The 22,110-nt window shown below is 39.9% G+C and overlaps 1 pseudogene; it reads right to left on the reverse strand.

The window, feature by feature from the left end:
- Nucleotides 1-830: 830 nt before the first annotated feature.
- LOC122435712 lies at nucleotides 831-20,498 on the reverse strand (annotated as a pseudogene).
- Nucleotides 20,499-22,110: the final 1,612 nt, after the last annotated feature.

Here is a 22,110-nt window from a genome sequence, read left to right on the forward strand (position 1 = left end):
TAGTTCTCCTGATTGTGCATATTTAAAAATACTTAGATTATACCTAGGCCTAATTATTCTAGATATATGTTATTTTCTTTTACTATTGGACCTTAGGTCCAGGGTTGAGGACCTAAGGAAACAGGGTTGAGGAACAAATCTTCAAAAAATATAATATCCTATTTTCCATTGAAGAGCTCTACATAATCAGAGACAATGAGAAAAACTGCATTCCTCAGAAAGAGGGCTCTCCATAATACCCTGTAAAGCATCGGATGCTCTTTAAAATTGACTTATTGATGTCTAGGGAGGGAGTATAATGAATACAGCCCAGACATGATCAAGAAATGTGGCCCATGTAAAAAAAAAAAAGACACCTAATTGCTACTTGCTGAACCCATCAAATAAGATATGTTGTCCCAGTAGGCAGGCTTGTGGAAAGAGCATTGCAAAAAGCTACACACTGCCACTTATAACAGAAGGTATAATGAGACTCTCAGCATCCAGTACAAGAGACATAGTGTCTCTATATGTTCATTCAACCCTCCTACACCTTCATCATCATTTTCTGTGTCTGGACATGGTCTCAGTGTTCAGATAATTGCCATTCAAGTTTGCCAAAAAACGAAATTTTGTGAGGTTAGCTAGCCTTGGCAAAGTATCCTGGTTTGTGCCCTACTCTTTCAACCCGAAGACTCTTGAGAAATCTGTTTAAACTTCTCGCCTTCGTTTGGGTTCTTATCAGGGTGGTACTTCAAGGCCAGTTTCCTGTAAGCCTTTTTCAATTCTTCTTGGGTGGCATTGGGTTTGACCCCCAAAACATCATAGTAAGTGGTTTCTTTCACCATTTTCTACAGCCGGTGAGCGGGCCGATGCCGGTGTGGGGGAGCGGGAAGGAGCGCGTTGCTGTGCGCAGCTCGGGCAGCCGCCGCTCCTCCGCCTTTCACCGAGCGTTCTGGAAAGTTCCCAACCCGAAGACTCTTTATTGGCCACCTACGAGAGGAATAGGTGCAGTGCAAACATAACTATAGCTGATGTCAGAATAGGATAAGGGTCTTAAAAGGAGTACACATGATTATGGGATTTCAGAAGAAAACAAGATCAAAACTAATTGTAGGAGTCAGGGAAGACTTTCAGAGGGAAGAATATGCACAGCTTTAAAAAAAGCAGAGAACAGAGTTTGGTGGAGTGGGATGGGGTGGTGGTAGTGTATTTCTATTTTTATCTTTATAAATTTTTTTAAACTTCTGGAAAGGAATAAAGCATATTTTGCGTAGGATGAAATGGGTACCGGAAAATTATACTTTAAAAAATTTTATTGGACTATAGTTGATTTACAGTGTTGAGTTAGTTTCAGGTGTACAATAAAGTGAATCATACATATGTATATATATGTATGTATATACATTCTTTTTCAAATTCTTTTCTCATATAAGTTATTATAGAATACTGAGTAGAGTTCCCTGTGCTATACAAGGTAGTAGATTTCTTAATAAAAGAGTAACAAATAGATCCCAAATCTCTTCTCCAAATAATGTTTTGAAATTTTGCTTTTGTATATTACATATTTTCTTCCTCCCTTATTTTCTCAAGAACCCACTTTATTTTTTTTCTCAAGAACCCACTTTAATATGTGTTTTTTAATGAAGGGTTTCAAAAAATGTGGTATGTGCAGTGACACTCAAAGAACATAAGTGATAGTTGTATGTGGTACTCAGGTCGATATTTTATATTTTAATAGTCACATGTTTAGTTTGATACACAGTTGAAAAACATTACAACTCATATATCAACCCCATGATTTCATGGATATTATGGCTTAGGAGGTGTAAAAAGTAAACAAAGGACTTGATTTAAAGAAAATGTTGAAAAAATAAAAAGATCTGCAGAACTCCTTTTCCTAACTACTAGTCTATATTTGAGTATTTGAAACTATTGCAGAAACCTTAACATTTATGACAATGAAAATGAATGCAAAATTAAGCTCCAAATATTAAGAGGTACCATTTCTGCCCATTAAAATGATCATAAGATTTTGTTTTAAAGAGATTTATGGTATGAGAAATATAGTGATGAAAAAAAAAAACAAATTTTTTGTCATATTGTCCCTAAACTCCCCTAATGCCAGACCCATTATTTGGCAGCAACAATGCTTTCCGATAATGAACTGTTTTCCATTCAAGGCAGCAAGTCAAATATTCGTTTCTCATTAATAATTCAATGTGACAAATTTATTACCTTGAAGGTGCTGCAAGTCAATTAGACAATGGGAAATTGTGTCTTCCTTTCAGCCCATTTAATTGGCTTCCAAGTGTGACATTCATCAAAACCTTGACTTTTAATGTAAACTTGATTATATGAGCTGGAGTTAGGGTTTGACACAGGGCACACTTGACTAACCCTCAGTGTTTGGGAGCTCCAGAGCCTTCAGAGAAGCCTGGTCAATCATTGCTGACATTTTGCTGTAGAATCCCAGGGCCTGGTTGTGCAGTGTCGCTCCTGCTGATGCTGGGCATGCAGAAAAGCCTTTAAGATCTTTTTGAACTCTATGCATTTTGGGGGCCATTTATCTTTTTTTCTGTTTTTTAAAATACATTTAAAATTGCAGTATAATTGCTTTACAATGTTGTGTTAGTTTCTGCTGTACAATGTGAATCAGCAAAATGATACATACACCCCCTCCCTCTTGAGCCTCTTTCCCCCTACTCCACCCCATCCCGCCCTCTAGGTCATCACAGGGCGACAAGCTGAGCTCCCTGTGCTGGCAGCAGCTTCCCACTAGCTATCTATTTCACACATGGTAATATCTATATATATTAAGGCTACTCTCTCAATTCGTCCCACCCTTTCTTTCCCCCACTGTGTCCACAAGTTTATTCTCTACGTCTATGTATTCCTGCTCTATAAATAGGTCCATCAGTACCATTTTTCTAGATTTCATATATATGCGTTAACATTTTTTCTGGTTTTTAAAGAGTGTTTATACCTGGGAGAATGTAGGAGCGGTGCTTAGAGTTGTAAACAAGACTTTAAACAGCTTGCAAGGCTACTGCAAGAATTTAGTAAGAGAGAAATCTGGTGGGTAAAGTATAGCTAAAGAATAATCATTTCAATGCCAAGTCAGCACATTTGAAACACTGCAAGTCAAATGATTATCCTATATTTGTTTCAGAATTCAAACATCTGTATTACTTCCTAATGAAATGAAATACTTCCTAATAACATATAACAATAACATATGAAATACTTCCTAATATCATTTGCTTCATGAGATAATCACTCAAATCTCTTATCAGTTCAGTTCAGTTCAGTCACTCAGTCATGTCCAACTCTTTGTGACCCCATGAACCACAGCATGGCAGGCCTCCCTGCCCATCACCAACTCCCAGAGTCCTCCCATGTCCATCGAGTCGGTGATGCCATCCAACCATCTCATCCTCTGTTATCACTGTCTAGGCTGTTCATAACTTTCCTTCCAAGGAGTGACCATTTTTTTAATTTCATGGCTTCAACATTACATGAACAGTGAACTTCCAGATGTTCAAGCTGGTTATAGAAAAGGAAAAGGAACCAGAGATCAAATTGCCAACATCTGTTGGAACATTGAAAAAGCAGGAGAGTTCCAGAAAAACATCTATTTCTGCTTTATTGACGATTGCAAAGTCTTTGGCTGTGTGGATCACCACAAACTGGAAAATTCTGAAAGAGATGAGCATACCAGACCATCTGACCTGCCTCTTGAGAAATCTGTAAGCAGGTCAGGAAGCAACAATTAGAACTGGACATGGAACAACAGACTGGTTCCAAATAGGGAAAGGAGTACGTCAAGGCTGTATATTGTCACCCTGCTTATTTAACTTATATGCAGAGTACATCATGAGAAACGCTGGGCTAGAGGAAGCACAAGCTGGAATGAAGATTGCCAGGAGAAATATCAATAACCTCAGATATGCAGATGACACCACCCTTATGGCAGAAAGCAAAGAAGGGCTAAAGAGCCTCTTGATGAAAGTGAAAGAGGAGGGTGAAAAAGTTGGCTTAAAATGCAACATTCAGAAAACTAAGATCATAGTGTCAGGTCCCATCACTTCATGGCAAGTAGATGGGGAAACAGTGGAAACAGTGAGAGAGTTTATTTTGGGACGCTCCAAAATCACTGTGGATGGTGATTGCAGCCATGAAATTAAAAGATGCTTACTCCTTGGAAGGAAAGTTATGAACAACCTAGACAGCATATTGAAAAGCAGAGACATTACTTTGTCAACAAAGCTCTGTCTAGTCATGGCTATGGTTTTTCCAGTAGTCATGTATGGAAGTGAGAGTTGGACTGTAAAGAAAACTGAGTGCCAAAGAATTGATGCTTTTGAACTGTGGTGTTGGAAAAGACTTTTCAGAGTCCCTTGCACAGCAAAAAGATCCAACCAGTCCATCCTAAAGGAATCAGTCCTGGGTGTTCATTGGAAGGACTGATGTTGAAGCTGAATCTCCAATACTTTGGCCACCTGATGCGAAGAGCTGACTCATTTGAAAGGACCCTGATGCTGGGAGGGATTGAAGGCAGGAGGAGAAGGGGACGACAGAAGATGAGATGGTTGGGTGGTATCACCGACTCGATGGACATGAGTTTGAGTAAACTCTGGGAGTTGGTGATGGACAGGGAGGCCTGGAGTGCTGCAGTCCACGGGGTTGTAAAGAGTTGGACACGACGGAGCGATTGAACTGAACTGAACTGAACTTAAGGCTCTTGCCAAGGAAATCTGTATTTAAACTGGGTGAAAATTGCATGTCACAGAAAAATGTACCAATACATCATTCATGGTTAGTTTAATCTGGTTATCAAATCCATTATTTCTTACTTACTGCAACAGAGAGTAGGATCCTGAGTAACAGGTTCAAGGGGTCAGAAAGGCCTTGTTGGGATGGAGAAGGAGAAGTCATGTGTGAATTTCTATTTGTGCTCTACCTGTATGTTTGGTTAGGGTGCCTCAAAAGGAGACCCTTTGCTTTCAGGACACTACTCCATTGTTTCAGTTTTACACTCACTCAAATAGGTCTTCCTTTAAGAAACTATACTGTATTGGGGCTTCCCTGGCAGTCCAGTGGCAAAGACTCCATGCTCTCAACGCAGAGGGCCTGGGTTCAGTTCCTGGTCAGGGAACTAGACTCCACATGCTGAGGCTAAAGAGTTTACATGCCACAGTTAAAGATCCTACATGCCCCAACAAAGATCCTGTATGCTGCAACTAAGACCTGGCACAGCCAAATAAATACATAAATAAATATTTTTTTAAAAAAAAATTATACTAATCCAATCCCAGGGAATTCAGTTCAGTTCAGTTCAGTCACTCCGTCATGTCCAACTCTTTGTGACCCCATGGACTGCAGCATGCCAGGCCTCCCTGTCCATCGCCAATTCCCAGAGCTTACTTAAACTTAAGTCCATTGAGTTGGTGATGCCATCCAACCATCTCATCCTCTGTCGGCCCCTTCTCCTCCTCCCTTCAACTCTCACATCCATACATGACTACTGGAAAAACTATAACTTTGAATAGATGGACCTTTGTTGGCAGAGTAATGTCTCTGCTTTTTAATATGCAGTCTAGGTTGGTAATAGCTTTTCTTCCAAGGAGTAAGGGTCTTTTAATTTCTTGGCTGTAGTCACCATCCACAGTGATTTTGGAGCGTCCCAAAATAAAGTCTCTCACTGTTTCCACTGTTTCCCCATCTACTTGCCATGAAGTGACAGGACCTGATGCCACGATCTTAATTTTCTGAGTGTTACATTTTAAGCCAACTTTTTCAGTCTCCTCTTTCACTTTCATCAAGAGGCTCTTTAGTTCTTCTTTGCTTTCTGCCATAAGGGTGGTGTCATCTGCATATCTGAGGTTATTGATATTTCTCCCGGCAATCTTGATTCTGGCTTGTGCTTCACCCAGCCCAGCGTTTCTCATGATGTACTCTGCATATAAGTTAAATAAGCAGGGTGACAATATACAGCCTTGACGTACTCCTTTCCCTATTTGGAACCAGTTTGTTGTTCTATGTCCAGTTCTAACTGTTGCTTCCTGACTTGCATACAGATTTCTCAAGAGGCAGGTTAGGTGGTCTGGTATTCCCATCTCTTTTGGAATTTTCCAGAGTTTGTTGTGGTCCACACAGTCAAAGGTTTTGGCATAGTCAATAAATGTACAAATTAGGGGAAGATTATTCCCATGATAAATTGATGATTTTGTTTACCACAGGATTCCATGATGGACAGTTTTATATAGAGAGTTTTCTTCCCACATTGTATATTGTTAGATCATAACCACTTTGAGAAAAAGACCAAAGGGAACAGCAGCACTTTAGAACAAAGATATTAGGACAGAATGTCCATGAAAGTGTCATCTAAAATGAAGAGAAAACATCTTGGAGAGTTACGCAAAGAAGGTGGAGTTTCCTTTGTAGGAGCTCAGTTTACCTGCAACATATTCAAGAATTCCTTTCATTAAAGGAGACTCATGCTAAAGGGATTTGATTTTCTTATACCATATTTTCCCCTTTGCTTTCCCAAGGCTTCCTGGACAACACAATGACCTGTAGAAGTTTCCTTTTGGTCCTTTGCATCTCAGGAGATGCTTTACTTCAACCCTTCCACGTGTGTCTTAGCAGGATGTGTTTAGCCACAGAGATTCATACTAGTCTCTGTTAAAGTAGATGTTGGTCCTATTTTGGATCTGCTGATGGTCTTAATCTTTTCAAAAATTTCTTAAAAATGTGTTCTTCAACCCTGGAAAGACCTAGAGGTCTCAAACCTCAGAAATGATATGATTACCCTGTCAATACAGGATACTTTAAGTAGTAAGGGTTCCATTAAGGTGGATCCTTGGACCAAGAGAATCCCAGAAGGCCTCTCAGCTCTCTGCTGCTGCTGCAATGCTTCAGCTTACTCCAAGATTCAAACTCTTAGATTCTGTAGCTCCAAGATTCAAACTCTTTCCCTCCCAATCTGACAGCTGTAGGGTATGTGAGTGTGAGTTGGATGGTGTAGTGAAGTGTGCCATCTACAGGTTGAGAACTGAAAGTGGGAGGTGCTTGAGGGATAGGAGCAGAAGGGAAATGTACATATATGTAGAAATATCTATTTGAAGCCATGGAGCCCAGTAGAAACTATTTTCTCAATGATGTGTTCTTTTGAAATAAGTAAAGATTATTAGCCACATGCCTCTCTCTCCCAGCCCTTCCTAATGGGACATATGGCTTTATCAGGACCACTGTAGTACTGAGCCAATTTCATCCGAGTCAGGGTGTTTATTAATAGTGTCCCTCTGAGCCATTATCCTCCAATTAAAAATAAATAAATTAAAAAATAATGTCCCTCTGCATATCCTGAATACCTCTAAATAACTTTGTGAAGCTTAGAATCTGGTTACACTGACTAATACTCCTGTCTACTTTTTCTTTTCACAAGATCTGAGTCAGAATCTGAGTCTTGGCTCAAGAGATGTTTCAATTGAGGGCCTAGGACCATCATTCTCCTTTGGATGGAGTATTAGTCAGTGTTGTCCAGAGAACCTATAGGAAATATGTATCTCATATATGTGTGTGTGTGTGTGTGTATGTGTGTGTGTGTATCTCTTATTGGTTCATATATGTCAAAATTTGACATGAACTAGTAGATGGCGCTAGTAGTAAAGAACCTGCCTGCCAATGCAGGAGATGTAAGAGATGCAGGTTCAAACCCTGGGTTGGGAAGATCCCCTGGAATAGGAAATGGCAACCCACTTCAGTATTCTTGCTGGGAGAATCCCATGGACAGAGAAGCCTGGAGGGCTATGGTCCATAGGGTTGCAAAGAGTCAGACACAGCTGAAGCAACTTAGCATGCACATGCAATAGGACCTGGTATATCCTCGCTACTGTGAGGAATTGCCTCACACAATTATGGAGGCTGAGAAGTCCCACAATCTGCCATCTATAAGCTGGAGGCCCAAGAAAGCAGGTGGTGTCATTCTAGTCTGAATCTGAAGGCCTGAGAACCAGGGGAGTCAATGGTATAAATCCCAGTCCAAGGACAGAACAAGACTGGTGTCCCAGCTCAGGAGGCCGGCAAAAACAAAAAGGGTGGATTCCTCCTTACGAGACCCTTTTGTTCTATTCAGGACCTCAGGAGACTGGATGATGTCCACGGACATTGAGGAGGGTGATCTACTTTACAGAGTCCACTGATTCAAAATGCTAATCTCACCTGGAAGCATCCTTATAGACACACTCTGAAAAAATGTTTCATCTGGGCACCCCTTGGACAGTCAGGTTGACACAAAAGTAATCATCATAGATGCTTTTCACTCTGTCTTAAAGGTATATTCTCTAACCTAGAATCTGAAATTAGGTTCTACATGTGGTTAAAATCTTTGAGAAGTATGTTTTCCATCAACTGATGAAAGGATAAAAAAAGTGTTACATATATATATGTGTGTGTGTGTGTGTACTTCCCTGATGTTCCAGTGGTTGAGACTCCATGGTTCCACTGCAGGGGCCACAGGTTTGATCCCTGGTTGAGGAAGTTCTGAATGCCATTTGCTTTCATCTTAATCTGCCTGCAATGCAGGAGACCTGGGTTCGATTCCTGGGTTAGGAAGATCCCCTGGAGAAGGAAATGACAACCCACCCCAAAATTCTTGCCTGGAGAATCCCATGGACAGAGGAGCCTGGCAGGCTTCAGCCCATGGGGTCGCAAGAGTTGGACACGACTTAGCAACTAAATCACCACCACCGTATATATATATGCATATATATATTTAATATTATTATTATTTGGACACAGAAAAACATGATGCTTGTTACTACATGGATGAACCTTGAAAACATTAAGTGAAGGACACCTGACACAAAAGGCCATCATGCATTGTATTATTCCATTCATATGAAATGTCTGCTGCTGCTAAGTCACTTCAGTCGTGTCTAACTGTGTAATCCCATGGACAGTAGCCCACCAGGCCCCTCTGTCCCCGGGATTCTCCAGACAAGAATACTGGAGTGGGTTGCCATTTCCTTCTCCAATGAAATGTCTAGAATACACCAATCTATAGAGACCAAAAGTTGGGTAGTCTTTCCCAGGGCTTGGGAGGAGATAGGAGGTAGAAAGTGATTGCTAATGGGTATAGGTTTCTTTTTAAGATGATAAAATATTTTGGAATTAGATAGCAGTGATGCTTGGAAAATTTTTTGATACACGAAAAAAACACTGAAGGGTACACTTTAAAATGGTGAATTTTATGGTAGTGAATTATATCTCAATCAAGTTGTTTTTAAAAGTATGTATATGACCTGTCTGTGAGATCTAGATAAGTCACTCAAGCTTTCTTTATCTCAGTTTCTTCCTTTGTCAAAGAAAGGAGAAAACAGTCCCTGACCTTTCTCTCATGTGTGAGTAGGATGAAGATTAAATGGGATAAAAGATATAAAGCATAAAATGCCTTATAAATTCAAAGGCTTATTTCTTTTTTCTTCTAATTCCTCTCCTGCACTTATGACCAAGTGCCTCTGCCACCTAACCCCAACAGAATCTAGGTGGTCTGTGTATAGTTAGGGTTGGGATCATGAGGTAAGAAAGGCCAACACTTCATTCTCTTATCACCCCCTGTATGTCACCCCCTCCCAACACACACACACACACTCCAGCTGAAGAATGCTTTCTGTTTCTCTGTTACAGGGTAAGGAAAGTCCCTGTAAAGTCTTCTTCCTTCCCAAAGGGAGAATACAAGAGATTCCATTAAGATACAATGGCAAGCTTTTAAGAAACTTGATTTTAGGATGGAAAAAAATAAATACAGTCTATAGTTGAAAGCACAGCATGGGAGCCAGCAAAGTGGCTACGTGACTAATCTCACTTTTCTTCTTAGAGCTGCCCTTTTTTATACTGTTCAAGTTGTTTTAGATCAAATAATGGGCAATCAACCCCCCCAAATTGTTGTGTGCTGTTAATTCTGCCTTCCTGACTGAATCCAGGAAGACTGGGGTGTGGGTGGAAACTGGCACTCCTACAAGAAGCACAGTCAAATGTAGCTGAAGGATTTGTCTATAAATACGTACAGACGCACACAAACTTGTGCACATGTGTCTTCCTTTATTTTATTTGCTTGTGCCATTTGCATATAACCCCTCGGGGTATAAATCAGTTTAACATTAATTAAAATATATGAAACCACATAAAATGGAATTAAAATGTTAGGCTTCAGTTGCCACCCCTTTAGGAAAGGCCTATAAAAAGGATAAATCTCGCCTTGCTCATCTTTTCCACCCCATCTCTTTTACATTTAAACATAGATACACACAGAGCTCATAAGTCCCTTTTCTGCTGAATTTTGCTTGAGTCTCTCCAATAGCTCCCTGTTGCCACTGGGATCAACTCTGAGTGCTTCAGTCTGGTTTTTATGGCCTGCCATAAACTGGTTCTACCTTATCTATCCAAACCTGTCTCCTCTTGCTCCATGACAAAGAACATGCCTGCAATGCAAGAGACCTGGGTTTGATCCCTGGGTCAGGAAGATCCCTCGGAGAAGGGAATGGCAACCCACTCTAGTAGTCTTGCCTGGAGAATTCTATAGACAGAGGAGTCTGGCGGGCTACAGTCCATGGGGTCACAAAGAGTCACAGTGACTAACACACACACGCACACACACACACATATGGGTATATGTATATGTGTGTGTACTCACGTGGATTAGTCCTACAATGGACATCCCTTTCAATCACTTTTATTCAAATGTATATGATTATGCTAAGCATGTAAGATTAATTCATATATTTATTGAATAAATATTTATTGATATTTATTTATTTATAAATATCAATAAATATTTATTTATCCAAGTATAGGGAATATTATTCATTGTATATGTTGTAGAGAGTAAAAATTTGAGAACTGCTCACTCATACCACACAATTTGGCACCTAATTATATATTGTCTGATATTAGTCTCTAATTGTTTCTTGAGAATAAGTTTTGCTTCCCCAACACCAACTGAAGCTTTCTGAAATCAGTGAAGTTTACTTGAATCCTCTGTAGCAACTAGTACCAGAATAGGCATTCCATAGATAGATGCTTAATAAATACTAGCAATTGGTTAAAATATTATTAATGCGAGACAATATATTGGGAAAATTGCAGTACACATGAGAAGCTGATATTTATACCATCCAATTAAAATTATAAACTATTAAGTTGTTATCACTGTGGCTTTTATTTCATTTTGTTTCTACCTGAAATTAAATTAATTACTGAAATGATTGTAAATCTGAATGTTCTAAGGTGTTTAATTGCTTCTCTTTTTATGTATCTGAAATTTGCTAGTTTAAGAATCGTAAAAAATATATTTAGAAAATAGGATATGTGTAGATGGAAGGGGGATTTTTAAATTAAATATATAATTTTCTAGTCCTTTGCATTTGAATGCAAAATAGAATCAGAGACTTTGACAGCCAAAAGAAACTTTAGCTCGTATCTAGTCCAAATCACTTATTTTGTAAGTGAGGAAATTGAGGTCCAGTGAGGGTGAGGACTTGCTCAAGGTCACACAGTCTGGGGACAAAATGAATGTTCTCAGTTATCTGGATGCACATGGATGGCTCTAGTACTCTGGATTTTATTTGTTAAGAATGGCAGAAGCATAGAAAGATAGAATGAATGCATATCTATTACCTGGGAAATAACCTGCAAAATGACAAAGCTGACACACTCATCGACATGGTAAATTATAAGTGGCTTAAAGGAATTGCTAACCATTTTTCTGGCCAAATGGCGCAAAATGAGGAAAGATAATAAATAATCCTGAAATGATTGATGTCATGATGGTCTCCTGAAGAAGACAAAAGGCTAGCTAGTTAGTTCCATACTTCTCACTTAATCACACTTAATCATGGATTATTTCCTAAACTTCTGAGAAGATCTCAGAATACATTAAACAAGGAAGCGATTTTAAGTAAGAAACTATGCCATTCTTCTGGTTTTCAGCATAGGTATGTTTCCATCTGTTTCTTTCTTTCTTTCTTTTCTTTTTTTTACTTCATCCCTCCCAAACTCAGTAGAAAAGTAATTTTGTCTTTACTATCTGGTTGATAATTATTTTCCTTTTTAATTGCAGCCTGTGTTCTAAATGTATCCTGTACTCCACAGTCTTGCTGTTATAGTACTGAAGAAAGAGTAACTTTTGGCATAAAAAGGACTAGGATTGAACCTTATCTTAATTCTTCTTGGTTCACTGGGGTATGATTACATTCTTTTGAGAGAAAATCTGGTACCAAGAGAGCCTCACTCTGAGGTGAGTTTGCTCACCACAGAGCCCTTTGGAGCTGGACTGGACCTGAGAACAGCCAGGGAAGCAGTTCTGAGTGTCAAAGTGTGTTCTGCGGAATGTTCCCTCTGGAATGTGACTGGCGTAGGGGGTTCCTTGATCACTTGAGTTTTGGAAACACACAGTTCAGTCTGCTTCCTTCTTAGAGGTTCTCAATCTATATGAAAACATTTCAAGGCCCTGAGAAGCAGCATGGTAAAGAAACCTGCCTAACTCTAGCCAGTGTTACAGTCTTTTGTGCATAGCATCTGCTAACATTCTGACAAACAATATTTTTGAGGGGGAAAAACTGGTTTAGGAAATCTCACTGATGAGAAAATTGAGGATCTGCAAGGGAAACTGGCTTACTCAAGGCTGCTAACTCTGTAGTGGCAGACCTGGGGTAGTGCATTAATGAATCTTTCATTACTAAGTACAATATACTTTGGCACCTTTTAGTGGAGGATATGACGCTGGGGCCTCCCTGATAGCTCAGTCAGTAAAGAATCTGCCTGCAATGCAGGAGATTGCCTGCAGTGCAAGAGGCCCATGTTTGGTCCCTGGGTCAGGAAGATCCCCTTAAGAAGGAAATGGCAACCCACTCCAGTATTCTTGCCTGGGAAATCCCATGGACGGAGGAGCCTGGCGGGCTACAGTCTGTGGGGTTGCAAGAGTTGGACATGACTTAACGACTGACCACCACCACCAAGGACAGGACAAAGAGCTATTGTATCTCTTTTACTTCCCATTTTATATGCCATAGACTTATTTCTCCTGGCATCAATGATATCTATCTTATAATGTCTTTTGGTCTTTTAACTTTTCTCATCAATGTTATAGACAATAAACTCTGATCTATACCTCTTGATTATGTGATTTCTCTAGTTCTTCACATGGCTAGATCTTTATCACTCTTCAAGTCTCAGCCTAAATACTACCTGTTTAGTAAGGTGTCCCCAACCATTCTACCTAAGTTGTGCTTTCCCCTCCTACAATGATTATTCACTATCACAACACTGTCTTTCTTTTCTTTTAATTTAATTTTTATTTTTTAACAGCAAAAGCATTTTGTATTGGGGTATAGCCAATTAACAGTGTTGTGATCGTTTGAGGTGAACAGTGAAGGGATTCAGCCATACATATACATGTATCCAGAACCATCTTTCTTTTATGCTACTTTACAGTCTTAGGTATGTCAGCTGTTTTGCTCGCCATGTGCCCTCAGCACAGTGCCTGGCCCATAGTAGAGAGTCAAGAAATATTTACTGAAGGAATGACTAAAACAAAGAACAAAAACTGTCTCTGTTAACAATTTCTATTTGATCAGAATGCCTCTCTGCCCCTTCCCTGACACTCTGGGTTCTTTATGACATTTTTTTCCCATTGGGTGAGTGACTGGGTAATTTGTGGAATTCCGAACCTATCAATGAGATGCAATTTGTCTGTACATGTTGCCCCCAGACCCATTTCTATTCAAGTCAAATAACATCATTTATCTCCTTCACTCCAGTAAATATGTGATTCAATATTCCCTAAAGAGAGCATTTGAGGATTTCTAGAAGTTTAGTGGAGGAGACTTAGCCTCTGCCAGGAAGGTAACAGAAGAGTGACAGGTCTCTAGCACAGACATGATACACATTGATTGATCTGATAGATTACATACCTGTTCAAAAACATCTACTTCTTCCTCCCAAATCCATGGGAGGGATACACATTTTCACCTGTTGACTTTGAACTCAATCATGTGATTTGCTTTGGTCAGTGGGATATTAGTAGACATGATGTAAACAGAGACAAGAAATATATATGCATTTCTTGTGCCTCTGTCATCACGTAAGAAGAGCTGTATCTGCAGTCTGGGTCCCAGAATAAATAGACATAAGTGGAGTTGAGCTTCTAAGCAGCAAGCTCAGCTGGACCTGCAAGCTGGAACTGCAGCTTGACACAGAGCCGCTCCTTTGAACTCAGTCTTGATCAGCCAATCACTGTCAATCTACAGACTCATGAATGAGAAGATATGGGGTTTTTCTGGTACAGTTTTCTTAAAAAAATATATTCATTTATTTATTTTTGGCTGTGACGGGTCTTTGTTGCTTTATGCGGGCTTTCTCTCATTGTGGCCAGTGAGGGCTACTCTTCCTCGTGGTGTGCGGGCTTCTCATTGCCATGACTTCACTCGTTGAGGAGCACAGACTCTATGGCGTGTGAGCTTCACTAGTTGCAGCCTTCAGGCTCAGGAGTTGCAGCTTGAGGACTCAGTAGTTTTGGTGCGCAAGCTTAGTTGCTCCAGGGCTTGTGGAATCTTCCCGGACAAGAGGTCAAACCTGTGTCCCCTGCATTGACAGGTAGATTTTATCCACTGTGCCCCCAGGGCAGTCTGAAATGGTTGTTCTTTAAAGTCATTGAGTTTGAGGTGCTTTTTGTTTAACTTTTTTCTCCTTTTTTTTTTTGCTTTTACTAGCAATAGGTGATGATTGACCTCTGGTCAATCTGTTAATTTTATCAAGGCATTTCAGGTTTCTTTCTTTTTTTTTTAATTTAATTTTTTTTTCATTTATTTTTATTAGTTGGAGGCTAATTACTTCACAACATTGCAGTGGGTTTTGTCATACATTGACATGAATCAGCTATGGAGTTACATGTATTCCCCATCCCGATCCCCCCTCCCACCTCCCTCTCCACCGGATTCCCTCTGGGTCTTCCCCAGTGCACCAGGCCCGAGCACTTGTCTCATGCATCCTCCCTGGGCTGGTGATCTGTTTCACTATAGGTAATATACATGCTGTTCTCTCAAAACTCCACCCTCACCTTCTCCCACAAGAGTCCAAAAGTCTGTTTCTGTAACATCTCTGTCTCTTTTTCCTGTTTTGCATATAGGGTTATCATTACCATCTTTCTAAATTCCATATATATGTTGTTAGTATGCTGTAATGTTCTTTATCTTTCTGGCTTACTTCACTCTGTATAATGGGCTCCAGTCTCATCCATCTCATTAGAACTGGTTCAAATGAATTCTTTTTAACGGCTGAGTAATATTCCATGGTGTATATGTACCACAGCTTCCTTATCCATTCATCTGCTGATGGGCATCTAGGTTGCTTCCATGTCCTGGCTATTATAAACTTTTACTAGCAATAGGTGATGATTGACCTCTGGTCAATCTGTTAATTTTATTAAGGCATTTCAGGTTTCTTTAAGGAACTTCACTATGGTCTCTTTACGATAATGTTTGCTAATGCCTTTCTAGTCTAGGGAGAGATCCATTTTTGAAGGTTGTGGTAAGATACCTGGAAGTTTATCGATTCGACTACTGCCTGAAACTGAGAGGTGTGATAGAGCTAAATTGATAGGACAAGAAATGAGAAGAAGATTGAATGTGGACTGAGCAATAAAGAGGACTAATTATATTTCTTTAACTGAATTTTTATTAAGATAATCTAAGTCCAAATGCCATAAGAAATAATACAGAGATCTGATTTACTCCTTATGCAGTTTCCCCCTATGATAGATGTGTGTGTGTGTGTGTGCTTAGTCATGTCGGACTCTTTGCAACCCCTTGGACTGTAGCCCTCCAGGCTCCTCTGTCCATGGGATTTCCCAGGCAAGAATACTGGAGTGGGTTGCCATTTCCTCCTCCTGGAGGCATTCCTGACCCAGGGATTAGACCTGTGTCTCCTGCATTGGCAGGTGGATTCTTTACCATTGCGCCACCAGGGAAGCCCCCTATGATAGACAATATCTTATAAAACAATAGTACAGTACCACAAGGTGTTTTCCAGGTGGCTCAGTGGTAAAGAATATGTGTAGGCTTGTGTAGGCTTGTGTGTAGCTTAGTTGGTAAAGAATCTGCCTACAGTGCAGGAGACCCAGGTTTGATTCCTGGGTGGGAAAGATCCCCTGGAGAAGGAAATGGCAACCCACTCCAGTATGCTTGCCTGGAGAATCCCATGGACAGAGGAGCCTGGTGGGCTATAGTCCATGGGGTCATAAAGAGTCGGACATAACTTAGTGACTAAACCACCACCAGGCTTGTGTGTCTACCACCATATCAAGAACATTGCCATCACTATAATGATTGTTCATGCTGCCTTTCATAACCACAGCTACTCCTTCCTGTTCACCCTTCCTACCCCCTAACAACCACTAATATGTTCTCCATTTCTAAGATTTTGTCCTTTCAGAAACATGACATACCAGGAATTGAGGATTTTGATGAATCATTTGCTCTTTGATGTAAACCTTGGCCTCTTCCTCACCACAAAGTCTCCGGTAAAACCTACACCATCCACTACTACTTGACAGAGGGTTTTTCTTTTGATGTGGTGTAGTTCTGACTCCTCCTTTGGTGTTGATGTGGAGAGCATCTGAGACTCACCATAGGCCTGGGTTTAAAACCTATGTTTGAACTGCTAAAGTGTTAAAGCACTGGGATAGATCTGAAAGGAAGTGGGACCACTCACAGGTAGAAAGTGGTTCTTCTAAAACATGGTAACAGCTTTGTGAGCTCTAGGTGCTCCCAGGTATTCCTTTTAAAATTCACTGCCTACTCTTCCCAACTTGCTTTTTGCCTTTCTTTTACTCCTTTCTCTTTTCTGTCCAGATATGGGTTATCATTTGAGAGATACCATGAAGGCTCCTCCTCCTGGTTCCTAAATCTTAACTACTGGTCTGTCTTGGTAATTGAAACTCGAATATTAGAGATTCATTCATCTAGATTCGGGTATCATTTGTTTTTAAAAGCAAATGATGGGTATATAACGCCTACTCAATAAACATTTGCTGAATGGATAAACACTTTAGTAGGAATTTGCTTATAAGAGAAATGCATTGGAGTGGGCATTTTGATGGGGGGTAGTGTGTGAGTGCCACATTGCTCAATGGTGTCCGACTCTTTGTGACCCCATGGACTGTAGCCAGCCAGGCTCCTCTGTCCATGGGATTCTCCAGGCAAGAATACTGGAGTGGGTAGCCATTCTCTTCTCCAGGGGATCTTCCCAACCAAGGGATCAAACCCACATTTCTTACTTAAGAAGCGTTGGCAGGTGGGTTCTTTACCACTAGCGCCATCTGGGAATCCTGTTATTTTCTGTTGTCTTATTTATTTTTAGATTATAAACTATTTCAAACAGAAAAATATAAAGATTAATATACTGAATAAATGCTAATGCCTTGCCTTTTGTAAGAAAAAAAAAAAACGTGTTGGTGGAGAATGGATACATGTATATGTATGGCTGAAGTCCCTTCACTGTTCACCTGAAACTATCACATTGCTTATTAATTGGCTATACCCCAAGACAAAATAAAAAATTAAAAAGAAAAACAGAAGTGTTATGGGTGGAGTTGTTGCCCCCTGATTACACTGCTCTCCCCGCTCTCCTCACAGGTACCCTGTAGACTGTAGTTTGTGTGTATGCTTCCCACGTGTGTTAGTATATTGTGTATATTTGTGTTCAAAGATAGGATACAGTATTATTGTTTTCTGAACTTCATATAAATGATTTCCTGTATACATATTATTTTGCAACTTGCGTTTTTCATTTAACATTATGACTGTATTTATCCATGTTAATACGTGTATCTAGATCATTCATTGTATCTGCTGCCTTGTATTACAAAGTATGACTATAACACAAATGATTCATTTCTCTTTTGATGAATACCTAGATTGATTCCTATTACAATGCTGTGCCAAACACCTTGAACAGGTTACTTTTTCGGGTGTGCAAGAGTTTTTCAAAGATAAATGACTAAAGGTGGAACTACTGGGCATTAGGGAATGTGTATATTCAGATTGACTAGATATTGCCAAATTACTCTCGTATGTGATATCCCAAAGTACAGGCAAGCCTTGCAGATAATGTGATTTTGGTTCCAAACTGCTGCTACGAAGCAAATATTGCAATAGAGTCACATGAATTTTTCATTTTCCCAGTGCAAATAAAAGTTATTTTTCCACTATACTATAGTCTATTAAGTATGCAACAGCATTGTTGAAAGAAGTGATGTACAAACCTTAATTTAAAAATGCTTTATTGCTAAAAAGTACTAACCATCATCTGAGCCTTCAGTGAGTTATGATCTTGTGGCTGGTGAAAGGTCTTGCCTTGATGTTCATGGCTGCTGATGGATCAGGGTAGTACTTGCTGAAGGTTGGGGTGGCTGTGACAATTTCTCAAAATAAGACAACAATGAACTTTGCTATGCCAGTTGGCTCTTCTTTTCTCAAATTTCTCTGTCACATGCAACACTGTTTGATGGCATTTACCCGCAGTAGAATTCTTTCAAAATTTGAGTCAATCTTGTCAAACTCTGCCCTTGCTTTGTCAACTGTTCATATAATATTCTAAATTCTTTGTCGTCATTTCAACCATCTTCAAAGTATCTTCACCAGGAGTAGTTTCCGTCTCAAAAAACCACTTGCGTTGCTCATCCATAAGAAGCCACTCCTCATCCACTAAGGCTTTATCATGAGATTGCAGCAATTCAGTCACATCTTCAAGCTCCACTGCTAATTCTCTTGCTATTTCTACAGCATCTGCAGTTACTTCCTCCATTGGAATCTTGAGCCCCTCAAAGTCATCCATGAGAGTTGGAATCAACTTCTTCTAAACTCGTGTTAATGTTTTATTTTGACCTCCTCCCATGAATCACAATATACTTAATAGCATTTAGAATGGTGAATCTTTTCCAGAAGGTTTTCAATGTAATTTTCTCATATCCATAGAGGAATCACTCACTATCTATGGCACTATAGCTGTATGAAATGTATTTCTTAAATAATGACTTGAAAGGGCAACAGAGGATGAGATGGCTGGATGGCATCACTGATGCAATCAATTGACATGAACTTGGGCAAACTCTGGGAGATGGTGAGGGACAAGGAAGCCTATGGTGCTGCAGTCCACGGGGTCACAAAGAGTCAGGCATGACTTGACCACTAAACAATGACAATGAACAAGGCTTGAAAGTCAAAATGACTCCTTGATCAATGGGCTGCAGGATGGATGCTGTGTTAGCAGGATGAAAACAACACTAATCTCATAGTCTATCTCAATCAGAGCTTTTGGGTGACCAGGTGCATTGTCAATGAGCAGTAATATTTTGAAAGGAATTGTTTTCTGAGGAGTAGGCTCAGCTGGTAAAGAATCTGCCTGCAATGCAGGAGACCCTGGTTCGATTCCTGGGTTGGGAAGATCCTCTGGAGAAGGGATAGGCTGCCCACTCCAGTATTTTGGGCTTTCCCGATGGCTCAGCTGGTAAAGAATCCGCCTGCAATGTGGGAGACCTGGGTTCAATTCCTGGGTTGGGAAGATCCCCTGGAGAAGGGAACAGCTACCCACTCCAGTATTCTGGCCTGGAGAATTCCATATATAGTCCATGGGGTTGCAAAGAGTCATACACCACTGAGCGACTTTCACTTCAAGTCTCAACAGTGGGCTTAAAATATTTGGTAAACCATGTTGTAAACAGATATGCTGTCATCCAGGCTTTATTCTTCCAAATCTACTCTGCACAGACAGAGTAGATTTAGCATAATTCTGAAGGGGCCTAAGATTTTCAGAATGGCCAATGGGCCTTGGCTTCAACTGCATTTGCCCCTAAGAGGAGAGTCAGCCTGTCCTTCAGAGCTTTGAAGTCAGGCATTGACACCTTCTCTCCAGCCGTGAAAGTTCTAAATGACATCTTCTTGCAATAGAAGGCTGTTTTGTGTACACTGAAAAATCTGTTGTTTAGTGTAGCTGCCTTCATGGGTTATCTTAGCACTTTCTGCTTCACCTTGTACTTTTATGTGATGGAGATGGCTTCTTTTCTTAAACCTCATAAATCAACCCCTGCTGGCTTCAAACTTTTCTTCTGCAGCTTCCTCGCCTCTTTCAGCCTTCATGGAACTGAAGAGAGTTAGGACCTTTCTCTGGATTAGGCTTTGGCTTCAGGAATGTTAATTCTGGATTAATCTTCTGGATTAATCTTCTATCCAGATCACTAAAACTTTCTCCACATTGGCGATAAGGCTGTTTTGGTGTCTGATCATTTGTGTGTTCACTGGATGAGCACTTTTATTTCCCGTCAATAACTTTTCCTTTGCATGCACACCTTAGCTAACTGTTTGGCTCAAGAGGACTAGCTTTTTGACTGTCTCAGCTTTTGACATGCCTCCCTCACTAAGCTTAAGTATTTCTAGCATTTGGTTTAAAGAGTGAGACATGCGATGGGCCAGTGGCTGGTTGGTGGAGCAGTCAAAACACACTTAACATTATCAATTACATCTGCCCTTTATATGGATATGGTTCATGGAGCCCCCCAAACAATTACAATAGTAACGTGGGAGATCACTGATCACAGATCACCATAACAATATAACAGTGATGAAAAAGTTCGAGATACCATGAAGAGTGTCAAAATGTGATACAGAAACACAAAGCAAGCAAGTGCTGGAAAAATGGTGCCAAAGACTTGCTTGACACAGAGTTAGCACAAACCTTCAACTTGTAAAAAATGCAGGATCTGTGAAGCATAATAAACTGAAACATAGTAAAAATGAGGTATGTATGTATATGCAGTTCCTTTTCATTTTCTTGACAATGTTTGGTGTTGTCAGACTTTGCACTTCTCTGGTAGCACAAATGGTACCTTACTGTTTTAATTTGTATTATCTTGATAGCTATTGAGGTTGAACATATTTTTATATGTGTATTGGGCATTTGAATTCCCTCATCTCTGAAATGCCTGTTCGCTTTTGCCCATTTTCCTATTGTCTTGTTTGTCGTATAGATTTGCAAAAATTCATTACATATTCTGGATCTCTATCTTACGCCAGTTATATGCTCTGTAAATCCAGTCTGTGGTTTGTTTTTTAATGTGTTCATGATGTATTTTTTAAATATTTATGTATCTGGCTGTACCAGCTCTTAGTTGTTGCATGCGGATCATCAGTCTTTGTTGTGGCTTTGTGGGATCTTTATTTTTTTCCCAATTATTTTTATTAGTTGGAGGCTAATTACTTTATGTGGGATCTTTAGTTGTGGTATGCATATTCCTAGTTACGGCATGTGGGATCTAGTTCCCTGACCAAGGATCAAACCTGGACCCCCTGCACTGGAAGCACAGGGGCTTAGCCACTGGAAAACCACAGAAGTATAGAAGTTTTGCATTTTCATGTAGTGAAAATGCATTATCCACTTTTTTCCCCCATAGCTTGCGTGTTTGTGTTTTACTTAAAGAAGCCTGAGCACCCTGAATATCTGAGGGAACACAAGACTGGAAGGGCAGACGATAGAGGGTAGAAACAGATATCCCTTTCATTCTTGTTATTCTCCTTTTTCTTCTATTATTTCTCCGTTTTTTCTTATCCTGAAATCGATGTGTCTAACATACAAGTTAGGCTGCTCTGACGCTCTGATTTGTTCAATTTTGTGTCTAGATATATCTGGCTCTGTTTTGCTACTTTCTTCAAAACTTTTCCATCTACTTTGTGCTACCAGTAAATGCAGTGAAGACTGGTTTCTTCCTTTATGAATAAACAAAGAAATATATATACCTCAGGACTGAAATAATTGTGCCAAATGAATTACCTCATATAATGAAAAGTAACAGGCAAAAGATCTCATTTGATGAATCTGTATTGTTTTTTGGTTAAGGAAGACGTTTTAAAGAATCATTTTCTAAACTTTTATTGCTTTAAATCACTCCAATAGTACCACACTGCCATCTCCATGAACCCCCTCACAATCTAGTCAAAATCATTGTAACCTGGGCTGGGGATCAGGGAAGAACTAAGAAACCTGAAGGGCAATGTTCCATCAAGCTTTCTCAGGCTC

This window comes from Cervus canadensis, chromosome X (assembly GCF_019320065.1).
Source record: "Cervus canadensis isolate Bull #8, Minnesota chromosome X, ASM1932006v1, whole genome shotgun sequence".
NCBI classification, from domain to species: Eukaryota; Metazoa; Chordata; class Mammalia; order Artiodactyla; family Cervidae; genus Cervus; species Cervus canadensis.